The 14,599-nt window shown below is 38.4% G+C and overlaps 1 long non-coding RNA gene across 1 annotated transcript; it reads left to right on the top strand.

Annotated features, from left to right (window-relative positions):
• Positions 1–9,806: 9,806 nt before the first annotated feature.
• LOC132826761 (uncharacterized) lies at positions 9,807–14,220 on the top strand. The gene is made up of 3 exons (XR_009645912.1): positions 9,807–9,864; positions 13,570–13,605; positions 14,129–14,220. It is a non-coding gene; the product is annotated as an uncharacterized LOC132826761 (long non-coding RNA).
• Positions 14,221–14,599: the final 379 nt, after the last annotated feature.

Below are 14,599 nucleotides of genomic sequence, written 5' to 3'. Positions count from 1 at the left end.
TAGAAATTCACAAAAATGAACAAGTCTTTATGTTATATTATCATGATTTTCACCATCCCTACAATTTTTCATTAGAGTTCACAACAACAGTGAAGGAAACTACAGCTGGCTCTACACCAGGTCAGTAATGGCTTTGTTCAGTGTACAGCATCAAGATCAAAAACTATTTTTTTGCCATAAAATCCAGGTAAAGCTAAGGTGATACTTAATTCCTCATATATAATGCATCCAATCTTAATAACGTGAGTGAGTTGTGAAAATAGTAACTTGTATAAAGCTCCATCAGAGTCATGAGGTCTCATGTACATGAGGACAAATGTGGTGTCTATGGTTATGGACCCCTCCATCGTTACTGGAACTTGTCAAGGGATTTCTCTCTTGACAGGTGATGTTCTTTGTTTTCATGACGTTTCTGTTTTGGATAAGTTTCCTGTTTCCTGAAAATATGAAAAGTTTCCCACACCTTCTCTTTGCCATTTTTTTGCAAACATTTTCAAGTTTTTTATTTTACTGCACCACTTGAAATGCATCCTTGATTACTCCTTCAGTAGGGGTAATAAAATTCACTTTGTTGGTCTTGCCCAAGCTGAGGGATTTGAAATTGGAAATCAATCACATTGATTCATGTTTTTCCTTCTTCAAAAGTGACAACTTCACCAAAAGAAATTACTACCCCGACAGTTCGTCCTGAAACCACCACAACAGGTGAGTGAGATTCTGTATGAATACACACCAGTGGGTCTGATCACACCAGTACACATTCTCCCAGTTCAGGTTTCCCTCTCAGTTGTGTCTTCTGCATGGTACTGTTGGTTCAGTATGGTTTCTCAGTTCATGACCTCTGAACTGAGTATTCTTTAAATAGCATCGGTATCCCAACAAAATAACAATAATATCACTAAATCGTGGTGTGGGAGAAAGCTGGTAATAATTGGGGATTTGGAGTATACAAATACGAAGTGGAATACATGCAATATGAAAGGCAACGAGGGCAAAAACATTTGTCCTGCATTCAGGAATACACATCCAGCCAGCACGTGACAGGACCAATAAAAACAGTTGCAATTCTGTACTTTCCTTTGGAACTTTAATCTGAGCAGTTGCTTTCAGTCTCATTGGGTAAACATTTTGGACATGGTGGTTATCAAAAAATTGTACTTACCTTCAATGTGAAAGGATCAAATTTGAACTGGAGTAAAATTTTCAAATGAGAGATCTTCAAAATTATAACGCTACAATCAAAGAAAGCAACTTTCACTCCGAATACTCTAGTTTGATTTAGAGAGATACGTTGTAAAATTCTCAAATTGCAGGGAAATAGCATACATTGTTTCATTCTTATTCAGAAGTGACCGTTTCACCAAAAGGAACAACCACCACAACAGTTATTGCTGAAACCACCGCAAAGGCTGAGTGTGATCCTCTATGAAGAAACCTCAGTCAGTCTGTTCACTTTCCACCAATTCAGATTATTTCAACGATCATCTGTTTTGCCAATCTTGAAGCCACTGTCTATCGGTAGAATGTTTTAAAACATTAATCACATTACAATGCAGTGTTCCATTTGAGAATCACACAGTAAAATAGTCTAACTACAAACCACTGCAGTAATAGGTTGATTTTGAAGTGGCCGTACAATGTGATTGATGTTTGCTCTTGTTCTCCCAAAGGAATCACAGCAACAGCAAAACCAACTGCAACCACATCCACAACCCAATCCACATCAGGTCAGTGATGCCTTCTTTTGATAACCAAACGCAGAACCTTGAACATTAATCATCGTTTCCCAGTTCCCAGAGCTCAGAGGGACATGATACTATTGTCCACAGATAGTTTTCCCAGACCTTGCAGAGAGTTGAATTATGTCTGAACAGAGTGCAAGCACGTGGAGAATTGTTATGTTTCATGTTTGTAAATGTCTCTGCTTATGTTAGACACTGCACAAGTCCCAAAATTTGCTGATCAGTTTTGAAACAATGTCCACACATTTAAAGCAAATGAACAATGTACATTTCAAGATGCTAATTGTCAGAATCTTAAAGATGCAACGTTTGTACTTGTGAAAGAATAATTCTGTTGCCATGTTGGGTTGCTTTTACATTTCCTGTTGTTGTGTTTGTCATGAAATTTGTCTTCTTCATTACTCATCTAATTAAACCTTAACTTCCCTATTCACTTCAATATACTCTTTCAAAAATGAAACATTCATTTTAATTGCTTGAGTAACATGTACTTCACCTTACTTAAATCTCCAGATCCAATAAAACAAACTCTTCTTGAAATTCTCAGTGCTGCAGCATTTGAAATCAGAAATCAGTCATTTTGATTGTTTCCCTTCTCTTCCTCAGAGGTGACTGCGACACCAAAGGAAACAACAGGCACAACCGTTATTGCTGCAACCACTCCAGCAGGTATCTATTGTCTTCTACCAGTATACACCAGCAATTCTCTTCATACAACAATATCACCTTCTGTACAAATACCTGAGAAATGATCCAACTTGAAACTTGCTGACAATAAGAAGATTTATCTGTAATGAGGCATTAATTGATTTTATTTTATCTTCAGGAAAATTCACGACAACAGTGAAGCCAACACCAACAGGATCCACAACCAGTATCAAACCGGGTGAGTGAAACGATAGAAATTCACAAAAATGAACAAGTCTTTATGTTATATTATTGTGATTTTCACCATCCCTACAATTTTTCATTAGAGTTCACAACAACAGTGAAGGAAACTACAGCTGGCTCCACACCAGGTCAGTAATGGCTTTGTTCAGTGTACAGCATCAAGATCAAAAGCTATTTTTTGGCAATAAAATCCAGGTAAAGCTAAGGTGATACTTAATTCATCATATATAATGCATCCAATCTTAATAACGTGAGTGAGTTGTGAAAATAGTAACTTGTATAAAGCTCCATCAGAGTCATGAGGTCTCATGTACATGAGGACAAATGTGGTGTCTATGGTTATGGACCCCTCCATCGTTACTGGAACTTGTCAAGGGATTTCTCTCTTGACAGGTGATGTTCTTTGTTTTCATGATGTTTCTGTTTTGGATAAGTTTCCTGTTTCCTGAAAATATGAAAAGTTTCCCACACGTTCTCTTTGCCATTTTTTTGCAAACATTTTCAAGTTTTTAATTTTACTGCACCAGTTGAAATGCATCCTTGATTACTCCTTCTGTAGGGGTAATAAAATTCACTTTGTTGGTCTTGCCCAAGCTGAGGGATTTGAAATTGGAAATCAATCACATTGATTCATGTTTTTCCTTCTTCAAAAGTGACAACTTCACCAAAAGAAATTACTACCCCGACAGTTACTCCTGAAGCCACCACAACAGGTGAGTGAGATTCTGTATGAATACACACCAGTGGGTCTGATCACACCAGTACACATTCTCCCAGTTCAGGTTTCCCTCTCAGTTGTGTCTTCTGCATGGTACTGTTGGTTCAGTATGGTTTCTCAGTTCATGACCTCTCAACTGAGTATTCTTTAAATAGCATCGGTATCCCAACAAAATAACAATAATATCACTAAATCGTGGTGTGGGAAAAAGCTGGTAATAATTGGGGATTTGGAGTATACAAATACGAAGTGGAATACATGCAATATGAAAGGCAACGAGGGCAAAAACATTTGTCCTGCATTCAGGAATACACATCCAGCCAGCACATGACAGGACCAATAAAAACAGCTGCAATTCTGTACTTTCCTTTGGAACATTAATCTGAGCAGTTGCTTTCAGTCACATTGGGTAAACATTTTGGACATGGTGGTTATCAAACAATTGTACTTACCTTCAATGTGAAAGGATCAAATTTGAACAGGAGTAAAATTTTCAAATGAGAGATCTTCAAAATTATAACGCTGCAATCAAAGAAAGCAACTTTCACTCCGAATACTCTAGTTTGATTTAGAGAGATACGCTGTAAAATTCTCAAATTGCTGGGAAATAACATACATTGTTTCATTCTTATTCAGAAGTGACCGTTTCACCAAAAGGAACAACCACCACAACAGTTGTTGCTGAAACCACCGCAAAGGGTGAGTGTGATCCTCTATGAAGAAACCTCAGTCAGTCTGTTCACTTTCCACCAATTCAGATTATTTCAACGATCATCTGTTTCGCCAATATTGAAGACACTGTCAATTGGTAGAATGTTTTAAAACATTAATCACATTACAATGCAGTATTCCATTTGAGAATCACACAGTAAAATAGTCTAACTATAAACCACTGCAGTAATAGGTAGATTTTGAAGTGGCCGTACAATGTGTTTGATGTTTGCTCTTGTTCTCCCAAAGGAATCACAGCAACAGCAAAACCAACTGCAACCACATCCACAACCCAATCCACATCAGGTCAGTGATGCCTTCTTTTGATAACCAAACGCAGAATCTTGAACATTAATCATCGTTTCTCAGTTCCCAGAGCTCAGAGGGACATGATACTATTGTCCACAGATAGTTTTCCCAGACCTTGCAGAGAGTTGAACAGAGGGCAAGCATGCGGAGAATTGTTATGTTTCATGTTTGTAAATGTCTCTGCTTATGTTAGACACTGCACAAGTCCCAAAATTTGCTGATCAGTTTTGAAACAATGTCCACACATTTAAAGCAAATGAACAATGTACATTTCAAGATGCTAATTGTCAGAATCTTGAAGATGCAACGTTTGTACTTGTGAAAGAATAATTCTGTTGCCATGTTGGGTTGCTTTTACATTTCCTGTTGTTGTGTTTGTCATGAAATTTGTCTTCTTCATTACTCATGTAATTAAACCTTTACTTCCCTATTCACTTCAATATACTCTTTCAAAAATGAAACATTCATTTTAATTGCTTGGGTAACATGTACTTCACCTTACTTAAATCTCCAGATCCAATAAGTTCAATGTTTTTTTTCTTTTACTGATGCAGTTATAATACCTCCTTGATTCCTCAAGCTGTGGTTTTAATAATATTCACTTTTGTAATATTCCCTTCTTTGCATGTTTTGAAATTGGAAATGAATAATTTTGAATGCTTTTCTACTTCTTCAAAAGTGACAACTACACCAAAGCAAGTGACCACCCCAATAGTTATTGCTGAAACCATTGCACTGAGTGAGTGAGATCCTGTATGAATAAACACCAGTTGGTCTGTTCACAATTGTGCACTTTTCCCAAATTCAGATTGCTAGTACTGCCACCCCATCCATTTTGCCTTGTGCATGGTTCTATTGTGTCAATATGATAAATCCTTCATAACATCTGAAGCTATTATTCTTTATTTCAACATCTCTCTGACAAAGATAAAACAAACCAAAATATCACCGAACCTTAGGGTAGGAAAAAAAGCTACCAATAATTGGTGAGTTGGAGTACACAAATACAACATGAAATACATACAATATGAGAGACACAAAGGGCACAAGCATTTGTCCTGCACATTGAGGAACTGATTGCCAGCCAGCATGTGACAGCACCAATAAAAGCAGCTGCAATTTTGAATTTAGTTTTGGAACATTAATCTGAGCAGCTGAGTTAAATCACAGTGGGTAATCATTTTGCACATGGTGGTGATCATAAAGTTGTACTTACCTTCAATGAACAATCTTAGAAGAGGGTAAAAGTTCCAAATTGGAGATGGCAACATTTAAAAAGCTGCAATAAAAGAAGACATCTTTCATTCTGAACACTCTAGATTGAATAAGATCCTTGTCTTGTAGAATTCTGGAATTGCAAGTGTGAAATTGTTTTCAATAACATTCATTACTTTCTTCTGAACTGACAACTACACCAAAAGGAACAACCAAAGCAACAGTTATTGCTGAAACCATCACAACGGGTGAGTGATGCCCTCTATGAAAAAAATTCCAGTGAATCTGTTCACACCAGTGCACTTTCTCCCAGTGCAGATTCCAGCAATAACAATCTATTTGCTCATTCTCGTGGATGCTGGCTTTGTGTAGAAAGATTCAAAAAAATTGAAGATATTTGAACACATTTTTTCAAAACCACAGTAAACACTCTAATGACAAAATGCATCAATGCTGTGTAGATCTTTAAGTCGCTTTGCAATGTGTTTGATTTTTCCTTGAAACATTGAAGACATTGCAATTTACAGTTAACGTTCGCAGCGTCATGTATTGGAAAAAGAAGAAAAATATTCAGGTGCAAAATTTTGTGAACAATAGCTAGATTTTGAAGCTGCAGTACAATGTGTTTGATGTTTGCTCTTGTTCTCCCAAAGGACTCACAGCAACAGCAAAACCAACTGCAACCACATCCACAACCCAATCCACATCAGGTCAGTGATGGCTTCTTTCAAAATACAATTCGAAAATCAGTGACAAGAATCGTCTTGTTTCCCAGTTCCAGAGCAGAGGGACATGATATCATTCCCCCTTATATATTTACCGCTCAACCTTGCAGAGGGTTGAATGAACTTCAGTCAGAGTATGAACATGAGGAGAAAGGTTGTCTCTATCGTTGTGAATGCCTTTGCCTCTCTTAGACACTGTTTACTTCCCAAAATTTACTGATAGTTTTGAAAGAATGTCCCAACATTTGAATGAAATGTAAAATGTGCATTTAATGTTCATGATTAATTTTTAAATTCTCATAGAAGAAACATCACATCTTGTCAACAGCATAATTCCATTGACATGTTGTCTTATTGATAATTTTGCCTTTTCTAAATTTTCAAGAAGCTTGTAACCATTTTCAAATTCACAAGTAATTTAAGCTTGTCATCCCCTTCCATATGAATAGAAAGAGAACCATATCTATCTTTATTGGTTTTGTAATGTATACTTCCCTGGATTCCAGATGTTTCAGTTTTATAAAACACCCTGTTTCAGTGCTGCAGGATTTGAAAATGGAAAACATAACTTTCATTCTTTCTTTCCCTTCTTTAGGAGTTACTGTTACACCAAAAGAAACAACCACATCAGTTATTACTGAAACCACTACAACGGGTGAGTGAGATCCTCTATGAATAAACTACAGTCTGTTCACACCAGTTCACTTTCCACAACCTCAGGTCTCCCGCAATGAAAAATCTATTAGCTCATTCTTGCAGACCTTGCCTTTGGATAGAAAAGTTTGAAACATTGAAGATATTCAAATGTTAACATTTTGTCATGAGGCAATTGACTGGATTTTGTTTTGCTTTGGAAGGGTTCACTATACCAGTGAAACCAACTCTAACGGGATCAATAACCAGTTCCACACTGGGTGAGTGAGGGCTGTCTCTACTAAACTGTATCAGGATACCACAGTCATTGTGTTGCTGTAGATCCCAGACAGATGTGAAGTCTATTACTTCACATGAGTACAGAAGAACCTCAATTATCCAGCATTCAATTATCCAAATATTGGCTTATCCAGCAAGATCGCAAGTTCCCGATGCTCAGCTAAACTTTGTCATCCGGCATTCGATTATACAGAATTTGATTAATGGAATGAAATACTGCCCACCCGTATCCTTTGGTTAATCGAGATTCCTCTGTTATTTAGCTCAGCCCTTGTAAGATGAATTGGTTGAATGTGATCAATAAATTATTCTCAAAATTGCTTTTTAAACAATGTCAGTTCATTTGTTCAGTCTTGGAGATCCTTTTGTTTGAATAGGAATATTTGAAACTTCAGAAATAATTAGTCAAAAGAGTCAAATCATGGAAAGCCACACGAGTAATTAAGTGTTTAGATTGTATTGCTTTGATTTTCACAATTCTTCCTCTTTTCATTAGAAGTTACTACCAGAGTGAAGGAAACTACAACTGGCTCCACACTAGGTCAGTAATGGCTTCTTTTAATATACAGCAACACGATGAGTGACAAAACTAATTTTATTTCAACAATGCCCAAATAGCAAAGGGTGATTATTTAGTTCCTTGTAGATATTTACACCATTCCGTCCAGGGTGAGCAGGTTGAGAGTTACTTGAATAAAGCCTAATCAGAGTTTAAGCATGAAAGGAAATGTTATGTCCATATTTGTGTATACTTCCATGTCTCTTGGATTGTACTCATTTCCTGCAATTTTTGAGAAACAATGCCGAAGTGAAATGTCAATTGTGATGTTTTGAATAATGGCAATATGCATGTAGCTTCAAATTCTTTTCATATCATTTTCATTGCCTGTGTGTTGACATAATGTGGTAATAGTATTTTTGCTTCTCTGCTTTTGACCATTTGGTGAAATTATTTCCATCAAACACAAATAAATTTGGCACACTTTGCCATCTTCTTCCATTTTCTTGAATGTAAAATGAAAATGAGTGAGTTCAACTTTTAATTTTACTGCAGCAATAATGTGCTTTCCTCTTTCCTGATGCTGTAGTTTTAATAAAATACCATGTGGTGATTATTCTCAAAACTGCAGAATTGAAAATCAGATATCAATAATTTCGATTCCTTCTTCTTCAGAAGTGACAACTTCACCAAAAGAAACAACCACCACAGCAGTTACTGCTGAATCCACTACAACGGGTGAGTGAGATCCTTTATGAATAGAAAACAGCATTTCTTTTCACACTCATACACTTTCTACCAATTCAGGTTAGCAACAATGACAATCCATTAGTTCGTTATTGTCTATGAGTTCAAATGTTGGATATTTGAAGACATTGCCATCCACAGTTGACTCTTCTAGCATTATGAGTTGGAAAAAAAATACACAAAAAAAGTCTGACGCAAAAGTTGTGAAGAATAGGTCAATTTTTAAGTTGCAGTGTAATGTATTTGATTGCTCTTGTTCTCCCAAAGGAGTCACCACAATAGTGAAACCAACTACAACCATGTCCACAACCCATTCCACATCAGGTGAGTGATAGCATCTTTTGATTCACAATCATAAGACCAGTGACAAATATTATCTTGTTCTTCCAGTTCCCAGGGAGTAGAGGGACATGATAACACTCCCCATAGATATTTAATGTGGACCTTCCAGACGGTTGAATGAAGCCCTTGAGAGTGTAAGCATGAGAGGAAATGTTGGGTCCATGTACAAGATAATACATGGCTTGGAAAGGGTGGACGCTCGGAAATTGTTTCCATTAGGCGAGGTGACTAGGACCCGTGGACACAGCCTTAGAATTAGAAGGGGTCAATTCAGAACAGAAATGCGGAGACATTTCTTCAGCCAGAGGGTGGTGGGCCTGTGGAATTCATTGCCGCAGAGTGCAGTGGAGGCCAGGACGCTAAATGTCTTCAAGGCCGAGATTGATAGATTCTTGTTGTCTCGAGGAATTAAGGGCCACAGGGAGAACACTGGTAAGTGGAGTTGAAATGTCCATCAGCCATGATTGAATGGCAGAGTGGACTCGATGGGCCGAATGGCCTTACTTCCACTCCTATGTCTTATGGTCTTATGGTCTTATGGTCATGTTTGTAAAGGTCTGGCTCTTTCAGGCACTATTGATTTCCAAAGATTTACTAATGATCCCAACATTTGAATGAAATGTGCATTTGAATGTTATACTGATTTTTGTTTTCAAATTCCCATCAAAGAAACATCACATCTAGTCGAATCATAATTCTCAACATTTTGAATTATTAACATTTTTCCCTTTTCTACATTATTCAAGAAGCTTGTAGCTGTTCTTCAAATTCACAATTAATTTAAGCATAGATATTCCTTGCATAAAATATGTATTTTAATGAATAAAGGGAAAAACATATTCATTTTTATTGCTTTGGTAAAGTATACTTCCATGTATTCCTGATACATTTCAATACAAAAACCGCTGTGGAAATTCTCAATGCAGCATGATTTCAAATGGGAGATCAATAATTTTGATTACTTTCATTCTTTTTCAGAAGTGGCAACTATACCAAAGGAAACAACAATTATTGCTGAAACCACAATAACAGGTAACTATTATCTTCTTCCAGTAAGTTTATTCACACTAGTTTGATAAGATTAGATTACTTACAGTGTGGAAACAGGCCCTTCGGCCCAACAAGTCCACACCGATCCTCCGAAGAGCAACCCACCATACCCATTCCCCTACATTTACCCCTTCACGTAACACTATGGACAATTTAGCGTGGCCAATTCACTTAACCTGCACATTTTTGGACTGTGGGAGGAAACCAGAGCACCCGGAGGAAACCCACACAGACATGGGGAGAATGTGCAAACTCCACACAGACAGCTGAGGCTGGAATTGAACCCAGCTCTTTGGCTCTGTGAGGCAGCAGTGATAACCACGGTGCACCCCATTGTTAAGAAGTTACTTCATCTATTCATGTTTTTGAGAGTTTAGCATTGTGGACAATGGTTCATTTGAAAACTTTTTTAAACAAGGCATTATTCAAAGGTCATTGGGATATTTTCTTTGAAGGAATTGGAAGCCATATGGATTGGTCCGATTGCATAGTCTTTTTCACCTGAAATCCTTGGTCTTGTTTTTTCAGCTTGGTTTTGGATATTGGTGTCTAGTTAGGGTACACAAGATCAGAAGTCACATGACACCAGGTGATAGTCCAATAGTTATATTTGAAATTACAAGCTTTTGGAGCATTGCTCCTTCTGACCTTGTCCACCCCAGTCCAACACTGCCACCTCCACATCATGGTTGGGATCAAGCTGTTAATGGAGAGAAGCTACTCAGCTCACCCTGGGTCTTTCTCTTGCAAACTGAAATACCGATGTAGCTGTTCCCCTGAGAAGCCTCTGAATTTTTGACGTTTTCTGAATGAAGTGCATTTCAACGTCCTGGTGACAACTGTTTTGCGTACATCTTACAACTGTTCATTTTAGTTCTGAGTCATAACCTTTCTCAAAAAGCCTGCTCTGTACTTAAATAAAGTACACTGCAGATGCCAGAAATCTGAAACAAACACAAAATGCTGAACCATCTGGCAGCATCTATTTAGAGATTAACAGGAAACAGGAATAGAAACAGGCCCATCAGCCACCATCTGCTTGTACATGGTCCATATCCCTGTATTCCTTCCCTGTTCATGTGTGTGTCTAACTGCCTCTTAAACACTGCTATTGTATCTGCCTCTACCACCTTTCCTGGCAGCATGTTCCTGAAGGAAGGCTTATGCCCGAAACGTCGATTCTCTTGCTCCTTGGATGCTGCCTGACCTGCTGCGCTTTTCCAGCAACACATTTTTCAGCTCTGATCTCCAGCATCTGCAGTCCTCACCTTCTTCCAGCGTGTTCCAGGAACCTAGCATCCTCTAAATAAAAAAAAAATCCTTGTACATCTCCTTGAAACTTACCTCCTCTCACCTGAAACCTAAATTCCTAGTATTTGATATATCCAACCTGGGGAAAAGACTCTCAGACTATAAGAGACCCTAAGACTGATAAGTTTCTCAACCAAATTCTCCTGCTTTCTCCCCATAACCCTTGATCCCCTTCCTATTCAAGAACGTATCTGTCTCAGTCGTGAATATACTCAATGACCGGGCCTCTGTGGCAATGAATTTCATAGATTCAGCATTCTCTGGCTGAGGAAGTTTTTCATTATCTCGATTCTAAAAGGTCTTCCCATTACTCTAAAGCTGTGCTCTCAGGTCCCAGTCTCTCCTGACAATGGAAACATCTTCCCAACATCCACTCTGTCCAGGCCATTCTGTATGTTTCAATTGGATTCCCCCCTCATTCTTCTAAACTCCATCAAATACAAACCCAGAGTCTTCAAACGTTCCTCATATGTTAAGTTTTTCATTCCTGAGATCATTCTTGTGAACTTTCTCTGAACACATTCCAGGGTCAGTACATCCTTCCTGATATATGGGACCCAGATTTGTGCAGAATACTTCAAATTAGATTAGATTAGATTAGATTACTTACAGTGTGGAAACAGGCCCTTTGGCCCAACAAGTCCACACCGACTCGCCGAAGCACAACCCACCCATACCCCTATATTTACCCCTTACCTAACACTATGGGCAATTTAGCATGGCCAATTCACCTGACCCGCACATCTTTGGACTGTGGGAGGAAACTGGAGCACCCGGAGGAAACCCACGCCGACACAGGGAGAACGTGCAAACTCCACACAGTCAGTCGCCTGAGTCGGGAATTGAACCCGGGTCTCTGGCGCTGTGAGACAGCAGTGCTAGCCACTGTGCCACCGTGCAGCCCACGACCAGGTCTGACCAGGGCCTTATCGCGCCTTAGAAGTACATTCCTGCTTTTATATTCGGATCCTCTCAAAATAAACGACATCATCGCATTTGCATCCCTAATACTGACTGAAGCTGCAAGTTTATCTTGAGACAATCCTGGGCTAGAACTCCCAAGTTTCTTTGCACTTCAGACCTATGAATTTTCTCCCATTTAGAAAATAGTCCATGCCTCTATTCTTCCTATGCAGGTGCATGACCTCACACTTTCTTCATGTTGTACTCCATCTGCCGCTTCTTTGCCCATTTTCCTGATCTGTCCATCTCCTTCTGCAGCCTCCACACCTCCTCAATGCTACCTCTACCTATCTATGTATCATCTGAAAACTTAGTCAGAATGCCCTCAATTTCTTCATTTAAATCATTAATGTATAAAGTGAAAAGTTGTGGTCCCAACACTGAGCCTTGTGAAACACCACTTGTCACCGATTGCCATTATGATAATGACGCTTTTATCTTCACTCTCTGCTTTCTTCCAGACAGCCAAGCTTCTATCCATGCTAGCACCTCACCTCTGGCGACATGGGCCCTTACCTTATTCAGAAAACACTTTGTCAAAGGCCTTCTTAGGGTTCAGGTAGATAACATCCATTTGCTCTCCTTGGTCCTACCTTCTCATTAGTTCCTCAAAGAATTCTGCTGGATTTGTCAGGAATGATCTCCCCTGGATGAAACCATGCTGACTTTGCCCTATTTTACCATACACTTCCAAGTGTTCAGAAATCTCATCTTTCACAATGGACTCCAGGAATTTACCCATGACTAAGGTTAGGCTAATTAGTCTGTAGTTTTCCATCTTTTGCCTTACTCCCTTTTTAAGCAGGGGTGTCACATTAGCAATTTTCTAGTCCTCTTACCATCCACCTGCCTCTCATAATTTTATATATTTCTGTCAGGTTGTCCGCTCACCCTACCATGCTTGAGTGAAAACAATCCAAGAATTAATGTTTCGAGTCTAATATGTCTTCTTCAGAAATCTGTTGCTATAGAGTGGGTGGACTTAATTCTCCTGATTGTCCAACACAATGAAGTAACTGTTATCTTCAGCTCCATGCTGCCACTCTGAAGGAGGCACTATCAGCATTCTCAGCTAAAATTGCAGAGTTTAGCAGTAACAGAGAAAAATAGGAGTGAATGAATCTGCCTGTGATTGCCATGTTTCAGAATATTTGGCCTGGTATCTCAACTTTGAACTTTCACAATGACTGTCTTTTGATGGAGAGCATTTTCATTTTACACCTGGAATATACAAGCTTTATCATGGCAGGACATTGATCAGACAACAATAGCGATATTTTTTCAAGCCTACCTGTTTAATTTTATTTTATTACTGTTTTATTAAAATGTGTATTTGCAGCTGTGAAGTCTCTCTCTTTCTAAACTGTCTTATTTCAAGTTGAATGTATTAATTGCAATGGCATTTATTTTCAGAAGAAACAACTACAACAACAGTGATAACTACCACAGGTAGGTCTACTGCCAGACAACAATGTATGAGTCATGTTTTCTTATGTTAAACACCAGCAACTAATATCAAACCAGATTGTAATTTCACTTAATCTCCTTGTCACTGAAAACTTCTTCTCAGCTTTGGTTCAAGAGTCTCCATCTCACTTCAGAAGATGATGTGATCAAATCTCATTTCAAAGTCTCGAAGACAATGACAAACCATTCAGCATTTTGCCAACTGACTTGGACCAATCCACTTGGAAGTTCTTGGCCTAAGATTTGTACAAAAGCAAGGACAGGAGGAAAGACAGGAAACCATTAAAACACCACCAGGAGAAGCTTTAGGACAGTGCTGTTGGATTGATATTTTGATTAGAGTCCATTACACGCTAACATTTCATGGTGTTAAATTAGTAATTAGAAGAAATAGCCAAAAATATTTTAGTTTCTCCAGTTGATCCAATTATTTCTGGATGATTCTGTTGCCAATTCTGAGTATTTTATATCAATATTAATTGGTGACTATTGTTCGATTTTGCAGCGGTTCCTTGCAAAGGAATGTGGTCTGAGTGGATTAATGACAACACTCCAAATGATGAGCAAAAGGACGATAAAGAATCATTGGATCCAACCCGAGATACTGTGTGTCAATTTTATGGGAACCGGATAACAAATATTCAGTGTGAAGCCGTCGAGTTTCCAGGATCTCCGATCAGTATAACCAATGATACAGTGACATGTGATTTAAACAGTGGATTAAACTGCACTAAACCAGCTGGTGATGGCCTTCCATGTTTCGACTATCGCATTAGAGTGTGCTGTGAACCATTTGAAACAACAGCACTTCCAACCACGACTACCCCTGTCTCCAGCACTACTCCACCTGAAGAATGTTACTGTACTTCAGACCCACCAAGAAAGGTAATCAAGTTGCATAGAATTACTAATAAATTTAACACTGTAGTAAGTTAATACTTAAATCATTATATTTCTAATAAATGGATTTCAGCAC

The sequence above is a fragment of the Hemiscyllium ocellatum genome, chromosome 23, assembly GCF_020745735.1.
Source record: "Hemiscyllium ocellatum isolate sHemOce1 chromosome 23, sHemOce1.pat.X.cur, whole genome shotgun sequence".
Lineage (NCBI taxonomy): Eukaryota > Metazoa > Chordata > Chondrichthyes > Orectolobiformes > Hemiscylliidae > Hemiscyllium > Hemiscyllium ocellatum.
This window is presented reverse-complemented; position numbering and strand designations above follow the sequence as displayed.